Genomic DNA, 14147 nt, shown 5'->3' with positions numbered 1-14147 from the left:
TTAGCGTCCCTTTAGGATCTGTCCCTTGCCAGGAATCAAAGACGCATCCCGTGGGGGCTTGTAAGGTGCCTGTGATCCTATTTTGTTAATATAACCCTTGTCGTAGAATTGTGCGAGTTGCTCATTCCGTCTTAGCTCAGTTCTCCCTTTCGAACCTCACGAGGGCTTGGTGCTCTGCGCCGACAGGTCCCAGTCCCAAGGCGACTTCAGCCGTCGCTGGTATGCCAGGTCGCGATGCTGTGGTCAAGGCCAGGAGGTGAGCGACCCGGGGTCTGGTAAGAGCCCCTGAGTCGCGATGCTCAGGAGGTCCCCTTTGGCGCTCAAGCAGCCGTTGTTCGGTGAGAAAGGAGAGCGGCGCCGCTAACATGGGATTGCATTAGGTGCGGGGATGGTGCCACGTTTGCTGGTGCTTCCGGGTGGCGACTTATCTCGAGAATCAGGGGCCATTCTCTGGTGTGTCGCCGGGTCTGTGCATCGGCAGGCGTGAGGTTGCTCGGCGAGGTCCTCGCGTGTCCCTCCCCTCTTGCCTTTGCTCCCCTTTCTGCTCTATGTCCTCGGGTCCCAGCCCTCAAGCGAGTCTCAGCCGTCGCTGGTATGCCAGGTCGCAATGCCGTGGACAAGGCCAGAGGGTGAGGGCTGGAGAGCCAGTAGGAGCCCTGAGTCGCGATGCTCAGGCACCCCCCTTTAACGTGCAAGCGGTTCGCGCGGATCAGAGTGAAGGAGACACCGCAAGGGCCTCGACTGACGCAGCTCCTTTAGGAGATCCTGTAGACCTATTATAGAAAGAACGAGGGGTTGCCATGACAATTGACAGCCAACCATTGGTTGCTTCCGAGGGGCGATGAGGCACTGAAGGCTTGACGAGGTGGCGCCATGCGGGGCTGCCGCGGCCAGAGCTCAGCCATTTAGGTTTGTCGGCGTTGCAGGAACGGACCCATGCGCAAGCGTCGTGCCGTTTGGGAGCAGCTCCGTCAGTTGGCGTCAGTTGAGCGGGCAACTAGGTCAAACTCATTAGCCGCGAAGGAGTGGATTCATTCAAATAGATGCTGGGAAGGTGGACATCACTGGGTCAGGCCCGAGCGACTTGGGGATGATGCAGCCCGAGGGGCGCCCCCAACAAAGTAAGCTAAAAACATGAAATAAAAGGGATACATACCGCAGGGACGGACCCACGCGGCCTGGGAATAATGCAGCCCTGGGGGGCGCTCCCAGTTGGAAGTGAAACTTGAAAGATGTCACCTGATGATGTTGAGGACAAAGGAGTGTTGGTGTAGCAGACTCGGTGGGCTGCGGAAGCCGATCCTCATGAGCCCCCAGGCCCAGGGGCCTCGGGAGGCTCCGGAGGCGCTGGTGGTTCCTTGCGGACCATCTCCATCTCCGCCAGGGCTGTGGAACGCCTGGCCTCTTGAGCCCCCATGATGCCCCTCATGAGGCGCTGGTACGTGGCAGCCGCGTTCGGCAAGCCGTAAGGCATGCGAACGTAGCTGTGGGGTGGACCTTCGCAGCGCCCCACTCGCGAGGGCTAGAGGCACTCCAGAGAGGCAACTCGATTGAGCCCTGGTATGTCGATGCAGACGCGCAGCCCACCATCCTCGCCTGGATGGGGAGCCACAACTGGTAGGCGGCGGCCGCCTCTCATGACTCTTGACTCTTGTAGCTCCTGAATGGCCTTGCCGATGAACTCATGAGGGTCTGGCTCTCCTTGCTTTACTCCTTCCTGAGGGAAACCTGCTTCGAAACACGCCTCCATGTGGTGCCCAAGCGCCTCCCTCGTGACCTTAGCCAGGTCGGTGGCCCTCTAGGGAAGAGCCCCTGAGCCCTGCCTGAGGAGGGCGCCGGGCGCGCTTTCCTATGTGATGGAAGGAGGTTCCCCCTGGGCAGTTGTCACATCCCTAGCTGCTGGTAGTGCTCTAGGCTAGCTTCATGTGTGCATCATGTCTATATTTTCGAAACTTGAATTGAGGAATTTTGGAAGCCTCAAAAACTTAAATAAAAGAGGGGCAAAAACCCTAGAAATCTCATTCATTGCTCCAAAGTACTCTTCTTAAATGTTGGATAATTTTTGGTAAGGGTTCTGGTCCCAACCAAAATATTGAACATTTTTAAGGAATTATTTTTGGGACTTTGGATTTAATTCATTAGCTATTTGAATTTGAATTATATTCATATAATTAGAATATAATTTCAAATACCCCTGAAATATTTTATAAGCTTTTGGAAAAAATCCATCTAGCAATATAAAATATTCAGAGGAGTTTTTGGCATTGTTTGAATTATTTTAAATTCAAAACAGTGGCAAAATAAATTAAATAAAACAAAACAGCAGAAAAATATAAAACAGAGACTTACCTGGCGCTTACCTGTCCAGCCCAGCCGGCCCAGCTCCCCCACCTGGCCGGCCCAGCCCACCTCCTCCCCCTTGTCATCTTCCTCCTCGCGCCAGTAGGCGCAGGCGCGTGGCCGGAGCGCGCGGGCACACGCCCAGGCCACCTCCTGCCTCTCTGCCTGTCTCCCCGTCGCCCTGAGGATGCCACGCACCCCCCTGGACCGCTCTCACTCTCCCCCACTCCTTCTTCTCTCTTCTCTGGCTCTCTCACTCGCGCGATCGAGGACCGCCGTCGCCGCCGCTCGTCGCAGTCGTAGCCACCACCGTCGTTCCACCCCACCAGAGTGACCAAAGGCTCCGCCTCGACGCCCCCGACCTCTCCATGGAGCTACGCAACACCGGGAGCCCTGCATCGCCGCCCATGCCGTCTTCCCCATCTCCGGCCGCCCGAGATCGCCGGCGCCCGCTCGCCACCTCCGACGTCTCCCCCGAGCCGCTGGGCCCTCCAATCGACCCCCTGTAAGCCCCGCCTTCGTTTCCTCCTAACCCCATGTCCGATTTCAAGCTCCAGCCACTCCCTCCACCGGAGCCGAGACGCTCCGCCGCACGGGCTCGTCGCCGGTGAAGCCCCGGTGACCTTTTGGTCCCATGCATGCGTCCGTTGCACTCGTTACGTCCCGTAGAGTAAAACTAGCGCGACAACCGTCTCGTTTGCTCACCGCAGCGCCGTCCTCACTGACGCCGAACTCCGGCCGCCGCTAAAGCTCGTCGCCGACCACTCTCCGGCCACTCCCCGTCCGCGCCACCACCCTGGTTGGATGCGGACGAGCGTCCGCATCCCGTAGTCGTGCTCCGCGCGCCAAACGGCGCTCTGTAGGCCATTTCCGCAGCGCACCACCGCGTCGGGACTCGCCGGCGGCTAAACGCCGGCGACCGTTGACCCTTGACCGGCGTGGGTTGACCCACTGCCCGGTTTGACCCTCCCCCCTCTCTCACTGACGTGTGGGCCCCAGGCCATTAACTAAACCTAATTAGCCACTAACACTGACCAGTGGGCCCCGACCCCCCCTAATCCTTTAATTAAGCAGATAACCCCCTGTTAACTAACTATGACGCTGACATATGGGTCCCACAGGTCAGTTTGACCTGGACGGCGCCCGTTGACCTGCTGAGGTCAGCATGAGGTCATGCTGACGCAATAATTCCTTTCTGGAATTAAAATAAATTAGGAAATGATTTATAATTCCAGAAAATTGTTTAAACTTCAATAAATCATAGAAAATTAACCGTAACTCCAAATTAAATAAATTATATATGAAAAATTATTAGAAAAATTCAAGGAATCCATACGTACCATTTTCATGCATGTTAGAAGAACTTATAGATGCTGTTTAGCACAAATTATATAAAGGGCATTTAAATAATCACATATGGAGTTTGAATTTGAATCTTGTATTCAAACCAACTTCATTTAATCTGTTGCTAGTTGCATTAGCTCAAAACACATTCATATTGCCATGTCATGAGCATGCATCATATTGTGCATTGCATTGATTGTATTTCTTCTTTATTGCCGGTATCTGTTCCCTCCCGGTAGACGATGTTCCGACGTTGTGATCATTGACACTGATGAAGACTCAATGTTATCTTCAGAAGTGCCAGGCAAGCAAAAAACCCCTTGTTCATTCCGATACAATCCTACCCTCTCGCTCCTGCTCTCTTTTACTGCATTAGGACAACAACGACATATTTGTTACTTGCTGCGGTAGCTGAACCCCTTTATCCTTTGCATGACCTGTCATTGCCACAGTAAATAGATGAAACCCACTAGCATGAGTAGGAGTTGTTTGAGCCCTGTTGTGCCTACTCATTCATGTTTGTTTGTCATGCCTGCTACTGCTTAGAGTTGAGTCAGGTCTGATTCATCGGGGATGAATCAGAGGCGTGTGAACATGTCCTACCGTGTGTGAGCTAAGTGTGTGAACACGATTTGGTAAAGGTAGCGGCAAGAGGCCATGTAGGAGTACATGGTGGGTTGTCTCATTGCAGCCGTCCTCAGGAACTGAGTTCTGTGTTTGTGATCCATGATTCAGCTACTACCATACATTGGGCCCTGAAATATGACCCCGCTCGACTTCTTATTCACCCTAGTCCTCTGTCCAGGAGTTGCAAGTAGTTTCTGGTGTTTGTAGCCTACTGGAGGCCGTGGACAGCGCTGACCGTAGGGGTGGGCTGTGATGCGGTAGGTACGTGGCATGGTGTACCGGATGCCCGTTTGGTATCTCGGGAACCCTGTTCACATCGTTTGGGGCTGTGAGCGAAACTCCGGCCGGATCTCCTCATGGATGGAACCCGAATAGGCGATAAACCTGGACTAGAGGCTTGAGTGTTTAGGTAGGTCGTGGTCTACACCCACGTCGGCTTTCGCTTGAAGTCTGCCGAGCACATGTCGTGTGCAGACGCTAAGTGGTGGAAACATGTATGAAGAAGTACACCCCTGCAGGGTTAATATCATCTATTCGAATAGCCGTGTCCGCGGAAAAGGACTTCTGGGTTGCTTATATCAGTTCATAGACAAGTGAAAGTGGATACTCTAAAATACGCAAGATAAGCGTGAGTGCTATGGATGGCGTTCTCGTAGGGAGACGGGAGCGGTTCCATAGTGGTGTATTGATATGGTGAATATGTGGACTCGTGTGCGCCACCTCAAAAGAGTTACATTGCAGTCATAGTTCAGGATAGCCACCGAGTCAAAGCTGGCTTGCTGCAGTTAAACCCCACCATCCCCTTTGTTGATAATGATGCATATGTAGTTAGTTCTGATGTAAGTCTTGCTGGGTACATTTGTACTCATGTTTGCCTATTTTATGTTTTTGCAGAGAGACTTCGGTCTCACTAGTAGTTTCGCGTGGACTTCGACGTTTAGCTTGTTACCTCAGCTACGATCTTGAGCCCTCGGCAGGATCTGGTAGATAGTCAGGCTTCTCAGCCTTTTTCATTTCTAGATGTCTGTACTCAGACATGATAGCTTCCGCTTGTGCTTTGACTTGTATGCTCTGAATGTTGTGTCGTGAGACCCCTGTTTGTAATATCTCGCTCCTCGGAGCCTATTGATTAAATACTTGAGTCGTAGAGTCATTTTGTGATGCCATGTTGTATTGCACATATCGAGCATATTGTGTGTATGTTATTGAAATGCTTGGTATGTGTGGGATCTGACTATCTAGTTGTTTATCTTTAGTAGCCTCTCTTACCGGGAAATGTCTCCTAGTGTTTCCATTGAGCCTTGGTAGCTTGCTACTGCTCCGGAACACTTAGGCTGGCCGGCATGTGTCCTTCTTCGTTCCTGTGTCTGTCCCTTCGGGGAAATGTCACGCGATGAATACCAGAGTCCTGCTAGCCCGCTACAGCCCGGTTCACCGGAGTCCTGCTAGCCCAGTGCTACAGCCTGGATCCACTCGCTGATGACCGACACGTTCGATGCTGGGTCATGGATGCCTGTCCCTGTAAGTTAGTGCCACTTTGGGTTTACGACTAGCCATGTCAGCCCGGGCTCCTTATCATATGGGTGCTAGCGACACTATCATATACGTGTGCCAAAAGGTGCAAACGGTCCCGGGCAAAGGTAAGGCGACACCCGTGGGAATACCGTGCGTGAGGCCGCAAAGTGATATGAGGTGTTACATGCTAGACCCATGTGGCATCGAGTCGGGGTCCTGACAGCGTTGGTATCAGAGCTTGACTGCCTGTAGGATTACCAAGCCAAACTGGTCGAAGTTGAGTCTAGAAATTCTTTAGTTATATAAGGGAATTGATTGTGGGATGGAACGTAAGGCTCTTTTTACTCCTTATACTTTATGCCCTTCTGATCTGAGTCATCTTATCTTTCCTACGGGGATTAAGAACTAGGCTATCTCTTTTTTCTATCAGGATCACGTGTTACTAATCCGTAGACTTATAAGATTGTTGATTCAAGCCTCAGTTCAGTTCCTACTATCTTCTGTATGTTAACTGTTGATCTCGAAACCTTGATATTGTGCTTCTGAGTGGTTATGCCACCATTTTTGTGAATGTCTCAAATCTTTTCTGAGCATTTACAGCCGTTATGCTGTCCGAGTCATCCCAGGTTTCTATACAATCTGATGCAATTTGCAAATTCCTTCCTCCCGTTTCGATGTTCCTTTGGGCCAGATTAACCACACTAATCGGTGAGTTGAGGTACTTTATTGCCTTGACATATATGTTGGAGCTGGTGTTATGACCCTAGGTGTCTTAGGGGATCACCTAGTAATTTAGCCATGATTGGTGTCCCAGTGTGATGATTCTGGCCTTTATCCTCGAAAGCATTCCGTGATGCTACTTAGTAGTAGGTATTCTACTCCTGGGTTTTGAACCCGAGATTCACTCTACCTACTTCATGTTGATAGTAATTGCTAGTGCCTTTAGGATATTAGTAACCTTTGCGATAGTCCTTGAAGTCCGTGGTATCTTCTTCTTCCAAATACCATGAACTACTTATGGCAGAAGTTCCTCGTTGAACTGAAATATCACAACAAGATTATTTTTGATGAGTTCTCCATTATATATTGTGGCTCTGCCAGCTCTACCTTTCCGCGTGGATTGCCCGGAAGAAATATGTTGAATTCGTTCGACATGCCAAACCATGCATCCACAACTCAGAAAATCGTATGTTCCTTTGAGTTGTTCTCTTTAGTTGCATTCTGACCCTCGTCTATCAATTGATAGTCAAGAGTATGCGTGCGTTCGTTTATCGATGTCTATTACTCTTGTGGTCCATCAAGCCATTCTATCGCAGAATGACTAGGAGAAACAAACTCCAGTACCTCATCCATATCTAGGATTGGGTCAAAGTAGTTGTATTCCGCAGATCAAATGCCAATCCAGCTTTTGGTGTTGTTCTACCTTGGGGTATTACCCCCTTTATGTCAGAATTGTCATGAGAACTGCACCAACTCTCATGAATTTTGACGTAATGATACTTCTCACCATCATTAGTCATTCCTCGGCCCTCGTGTTGATGCAACCGAATACCGACAAATGAATTGTGATGTGTGAAATCAATACTCCCAGCAACCTCGTTGCTTGGTAGTTAAATGGACGATAACCTCATTCTTAGCGTGTTGGTTTTTTGAATCATCCTTCTAAGACTGATCGTGCTACCTAGTCCTTATTTCGGTGCACCCTTCGATTGATGAGTTAGGATCTTGTCAAGTCCTCACTCATTTGATCATAACGTCTTGCCCTCAAAAGCGAGATTGTTCCCGAGCTTAGTAACATACCGGTGGTTCATGATTTTCTGAATATCTTCTCGGAAGTATCACCAGGTCGTCACCTGACCGTTATGTTGAGCTCGTGATCAAGTCGGTTTCTTGTGAACCACCTTCTCTCCAAGAATCGGTGTTAGATATCCCTGAGCTAGTTGGTTAAGCTAGACAACAACTTGGAGAGTTGGAGGATAAAAGCTTGCCTGACTTATTTCGTTCCAAAGGGATAATCTTGTGTAGTGTGTGTTGGAGAAATATGATATCTTCATCGATTGGTCCCTGTGATCAGTTGCTGGACCTATTGTCTTATCAATCCTTTGATTTGAGAGTGGGCTATCGTCAAATCAAATCAGTACCAATGATGCTCGTAATGTTGTCTTATTCGTGGTTGATCCCTCGAGCATACACCATTACATCTTTGGCCTGACCAATGCTATCACTTGTTCGTTTAACTATGGAATTCCTTTTAAAAGGAAACCCAGATGAATTGTTGTTGAGCCCATTGACAACATCCTTATCTCCTCCATGATTTTGTTGGACATTAAGCTAGTGTTGGAAACTTTTGAAAGCATTTTCTTCATGCTAGCTCATGAAGTATTTGTTGATGAAAGGAGTGACTTCCTTTTATACACGTGCATTTGGTGAAAGTTGCCGCCGTGAATTTGAGAAAGTTAGTTTTGCTTCCTCTGGAATCATCCCAAGTCAGTCATGCATACGTGCGAAGTATTCTGTGGTCTGGAGATTTGCAACCTCCATTCTATATGTATATCCTAGCACACCAAGCCACTGATTGAGTTGTTCAAAGATAAAGGAGTCTGTCCAAGGTGAACTCTTTGGACTTCCACGCGTGGAGACTTCGATGTCATTAATGATGGTTCCCCCTCCTGAACTCGGTAGTGTTTTATTATAAGACTACTTTGTGGTCATGCCTGTCTTGGACAACATGTTCACATGTTTGTAGCAAAACCAGCTCATGTTTTGGAGCTTGCTATCGTAGCTCATCTCCCGAGAATCCCGCAACGTCATCTCGTCGATTTGTGTTGCAAACTTTCATTTTTCTTCCTAGACTCGATGAGTCTGGAATATCCTGACACCAACCAGATCTGAATCTCAGGCAGATATGATGGTTTGGAACATTTCCCAAGAACTATAATATTGGTCCCTCGATAACCGGTAAAGTGGATGTCGTGGCCAACACACCCAGCCGGAAGACCTATTATTGTAGTATCTTGTTTGAGGAAGTTGGCCACCTCCCCATAAGGACTTCGTAGGATTTACCCCTAGCTATGCCTTATGATTTTAGTGTTTCCGAAGTACGACCTTTACCTGATGTTCTAGATACCAGACCATTTCAAGGAATGGGATACGCTAGTACATCAAGGAGAACATTAGAAGCGGAGTGCTAAATGTCTCTCGGTCGATCATCCAGATTTTATTTCCTTGGCCCCGCCAAGGGTGAAGTCTGAGAAGGTGTTATCTTCCTTTGCGTCTGCATCATCCATCATTAGCCATCATGGTAGTAAGTTGTGTTACCGGACCCTTGACACGGATGTTGGTAAAACCTTGATGAATATGGAAATGCTCAAGTTCTTGAGAGCACGCACAAGCGCTACGTGTTATCATCAACGCTAGCTGGGATTCCTCTCAGTTTCCTCGGCAATGCTATAACCATTCCAATACTGGAATAACTCTCTATTGTTGAGCCTCTCCCCAGTTACTAGAATCATTCCCAGCATTTGCATTTTGTTCCCAGCTTGCACCGCCAATGTGCCATTCTACCATGGGTCTCTTCCATTTCCGGTGATAAGCAAATTCGTCCATTGCGTTGTCTTCAACAAGGTAGTCCACATCATCCAAGTCCGAGTATGCCATTCTACCGACCCCCGCCAATCGATTGCTGTGATTTTGCCTTAGGCTGATATAGAGAGTCTCAATGATCTCTATATCAAAGGTAATTCTTTTTGCCACTTAAGATAATAATCTACGAATCACCCTCCTCCAGGATGTTTCGTCGCGGTATCATGGCAATTCAACTCCTCGCTATGTTGACAACTGATCACCACATTCTTAAGTCTGGAATTGCTGTCTACCTAGTGAACCTCGTCACCTGCTCCACTCCGTCCCTCTAGAGGTATGCTTCGTCTCTCAGCTCGAGAGATGTTGTTATGTCTCATTCCGTGGGCTAATCCTGAGTTGTTCGACCTTCGAGAAGAACAATTCTTTTAGGGTCTTTCCCTTCCTCTCGTTGTCATGATAGTTGGAGTTCTCAAGGCAAGACTTCAAGACAATGATGGTGATTGAATCAATGCTCCTATGAAGTGCAACCTGAATCGTGAAGATTATACTAGTCTGCGTTACCCTTCACCTTACCCTACGCTTGAATCTCGAGACGAGATTCTTGTTTAGTGGGGGTGAGTTGTCACATCCCTAGCTGCTGGTAGTGCTCTAGGCTAGCTTCATGTGTGCATCATGTCTATATTTTCGAAACTTGAACTGAGGAATTTTGGAAGCCTCAAAAACTTAAATAAAAGAGGGGCAAAAACCCTAGAAATCTCATTCATTGCTCCAAAGTACTCTTCTTAAATGTTGGATAATTTTTGGTAAGGGTTCTGGTCCCAACCAAAATATTGAACATTTTTAAGGAATTATTTTTGGGACTTTGGATTTAATTCATTAGCTATTTGAATTTGAATTATATTCATATAATTAGAATATAATTTCAAATACCCCTGAAATATTTTATAAGCTTTTGGAAAAAATCCATCTAGCAATATAAAATATTCAGAGGAGTTTTTGGCATTGTTTGAATTATTTTAAATTCAAAACAGTGGCAAAATAAATTAAATAAAACAAAACAGCAGAAAAATATAAAACAGAGACTTACCTGGCGCTTACCTGTCCAGCCCAGCCGGCCCAGCTCCCCCACCTGGCCGGCCCAGCCCACCTCCTCCCCCTTGTCATCTTCCTCCTCGCGCCAGTAGGCGCAGGCGCGTGGCCGGAGCGCGCGGGCACACGCCTAGGCCACCTCCTGCCTCTCTGCCTGTCTCCCCGTCGCCCTGAGGATGCCACGCACCCCCCTGGACCGCTCTCACTCTCCCCCACTCCTTCTTCTCTCTTCTCTGGCTCTCTCACTCGCGCGACCGAGGACCGCCGTCGCCGCCGCTCGTCGCAGTCGTAGCTACCACCGTCGTTCCACCCCACCAGAGTGACCAAAGGCTCCGCCTCGACGCCCCCGACCTCTCCATGGAGCTACGCAACGCCGGGAGCCCTGCATCGCCGCCCACGCCGTCTTCCCCATCTCCGGCCGCCCGAGATCGCCGGCGCCCGCTCGCCACCTCCGACGTCTCCCCCGAGCCGCTGGGCCCTCCAATCGACCCCCTGTAAGCCCCGCCTTCGTTTCCTCCTAACCCCATGTCCGATTTCGAGCTCCAGCCACTCCCTCCACCGGAGCCGAGACGCTCCGCCGCACGGGCTCGTCGCCGGTGAAGCCCCGGTGACCTTTTGGTCCCACGCATGCGTCCGTTGCACTCGTTACGTCCCGTAGAGTAAAACTAGCGCGACAACCGTCTCGTTTGCTCACCGCAGCGCCGTCCTCACTGACGCCGAACTCCGGCCGCCGCTAAAGCTCGTCGCCGACCACTCTCCGGCCACTCCCCGGCCGTGCCACCACCCTGGTTGGATGCGGACGAGCGTCCGCATCCCGTAGTCGTGCTCCGCGCGCCAAACGGCGCTCTGTAGGCCATTTCCGCAGCGCACCACCGCGTCGGGACTCGCCGGCGGCTAAACGCCGGCGACCGTTGACCCTTGACCGGCGTGGGTTGACCCACTGCCCGGTTTGACCCTCCCCCCTCTCTCACTGACGTGTGGGCCCCAGGCCATTAACTAAACCTAATTAGCCACTAACACTGACCAGTGGGCCCCGACCCCCCCTAATCCTTTAATTAAGCAGATAACCCCCTGTTAACTAACTGTGACGCTGACATATGGGTCCCACAGGTTAGTTTGACCTGGACGGCGCCCGTTGACCTGCTGAGGTCAGCATGAGGTCATGCTGACGCAATAATTCCTTTCTGGAATTAAAATAAATTAGGAAATGATTTATAATTCCAGAAAATTGTTTAAACTTCAATAAATCATAGAAAATTAACCGTAACTCCAAATTAAATAAATTATATATGAAAAATTATCAGAAAAATTCAAGGAATCCATCTGTACCATTTTCATGCATGTTAGAACAACTTATAGATGCTGTTTAGCACAAATTATATAAAGGGCATTTAAATAATCACATATGGAGTTTGAATTTGAATCTTGTATTCAAACCAACTTCATTTAATCTGTTGCTAGTTGCATTAGCTCAAAACACATTCATATTGCCATGTCATGAGCATGCATCATATTGTGCATTGCATTGATTGTATTTCTTCTTTATTGCCGGTATCTGTTCCCTCCCGGTAGACGATGTTCCAACGTTGTGATCATTGACACTGATGAAGACTCAATGTTATCTTCAGAAGTGCCAGGCAAGCAAAAACCCCCTTGTTCATTCCGATACAATCCTACCCTCTCGCTCCTGCTCTCTTTTACTGCATTAGGACAACAACGACATATTTGTTACTTGCTGCGGTAGCTGAACCCCTTTATCCTTTGCATGACCTGTCATTGCCACAGTAAATAGATGAAACCCACTAGCATGAGTAGGAGTTGTTTGAGCCCTGTTGTGCCTACTCATTCATGTTTGTTTGTCATGCCTGCTACTGCTTAGAGTTGAGTCAGGTCTGATTCATCGGGGATGAATCAGAGGCGTGTGAACATGTCCTACCGTGTGTGAGCTAAGTGTGTGAACATGATTTGGTAAAGGTAGCGGCAAGAGGCCATGTAGGAGTACATGGTGGGTTGTCTCATTGCAGCCGTCCTTAGGAACTGAGTTCTGTGTTTGTGATCCATGATTCAGCTACTACCATACATTGGGCCCTGAAATATGACCCCGCTCGACTTCTTATTCACCCTAGTCCTCTGTCCAGGAGTTGCAAGTAGTTTCTGGTGTTTGTAGCCTACTGGAGGCCGTGGACAGCGCTGACCGTAGGGGTGGGCTGTGATGCGGTAGGTACGTGGCACGGTGTACCGGATGCCCGTTTGGTATCTCGGGAACCCTGTTCACATCGTTTGGGGCTGTGAGCGAAACTCCGGCCGGATCTCCTCATGGATGGAACCCGAATAGGCGATAAACCTGGACTAGAGGCTTGAGTGTTTAGGTAGGTCGTGGTCTACACCCACGTCGGCTTTCGCTTGAAGTCTGCCGAGCACATGTCGTGTGCAGACGCTAAGTGGTGGAAACATGTATGAAGAAGTACACCCCTGCAGGGTTAATATCATCTATTCGAATAGCCGTGTCCGCGGAAAAGGACTTCTGGGTTGCTTATATCAGTTCATAGACAAGTGAAAGTGGATACTCTAAAATACGCAAGATAAGCGTGAGTGCTATGGATGGCGTTCTCGTAGGGAGACGGGAGCGGTTCCATAGTGGTGTATTGATATGGTGAATATGTGGACTCGTGTGCGCCACCTCAAAAGAGTTACATTGCAGTCATAGTTCAGGATAGCCACCGAGTCAAAGCTGGCTTGCTGCAGTTAAACCCCACCATCCCCTTTGTTGATAATGATGCATATGTAGTTAGTTCTGATGTAAGTCTTGCTGGGTACATTTGTACTCATGTTTGCCTATTTTATGTTTTTGCAGAGAGACTTCGGTCTCACTAGTAGTTTCGCGTGGACTTCGACGTTTAGCTTGTTACCTCAGCTACGATCTTGAGCCCTCGGCAGGATCTGGTAGATAGTCAGGCTTCTCAGCCTTTTTCATTTCTAGATGTCTGTACTCAGACATGATAGCTTCCGCTTGTGCTTTGACTTGTATGCTCTGAATGTTGGGTCGTGAGACCCCTGTTTGTAATATCTCGCTCCTCGGAGCCTATTGATTAAATACTTGAGTCGTAGAGTCATTTTGTGATGCCATGTTGTATTGCACATATCGAGCATATTGTGTGTATGTTATTGAAATGCTTGGTATGTGTGGGATCTGACTATCTAGTTGTTTATCTTTAGTAGCCTCTCTTACCGGGAAATGTCTCCTAGTGTTTCCATTGAGCCTTGGTAGCTTGCTACTGCTCCGGAACACTTAGGCTGGCCGGCATGTGTCCTTCTTCATTCCTGTGTCTGTCCCTTCGGGGAAATGTCACGCGATGAATACCGGAGTCCTGCTAGCCCGCTACAGCCCGGTTCACCGGAGTCCTGCTAGCCCAGTGCTACAGCCTGGATTCACTCGCTGATGACCGACACGTTCGATGCTGGGTCATGGATGCCTGTCCCTGTAAGTTAGTGCCACTTTGGGTTTACGACTAGCCATGTCAGCCCGGGCTCCTTATCATATGGGTGCTAGCGACACTATCATATACGTGTGCCAAAAGGCGCAAACGGTCCCGGGCAAAGGTAAGGCGACACCCGTGGGAATACCGTGCGTGAGGCCGCAAAGTGATATG

This window comes from Triticum aestivum, chromosome 2A (assembly GCF_018294505.1).
Source record: "Triticum aestivum cultivar Chinese Spring chromosome 2A, IWGSC CS RefSeq v2.1, whole genome shotgun sequence".
NCBI lineage: Eukaryota > Viridiplantae > Streptophyta > Magnoliopsida > Poales > Poaceae > Triticum > Triticum aestivum.
The sequence above is the reverse complement of the archived record's forward strand: the minus strand, read 5'-3'. Positions refer to the sequence as shown.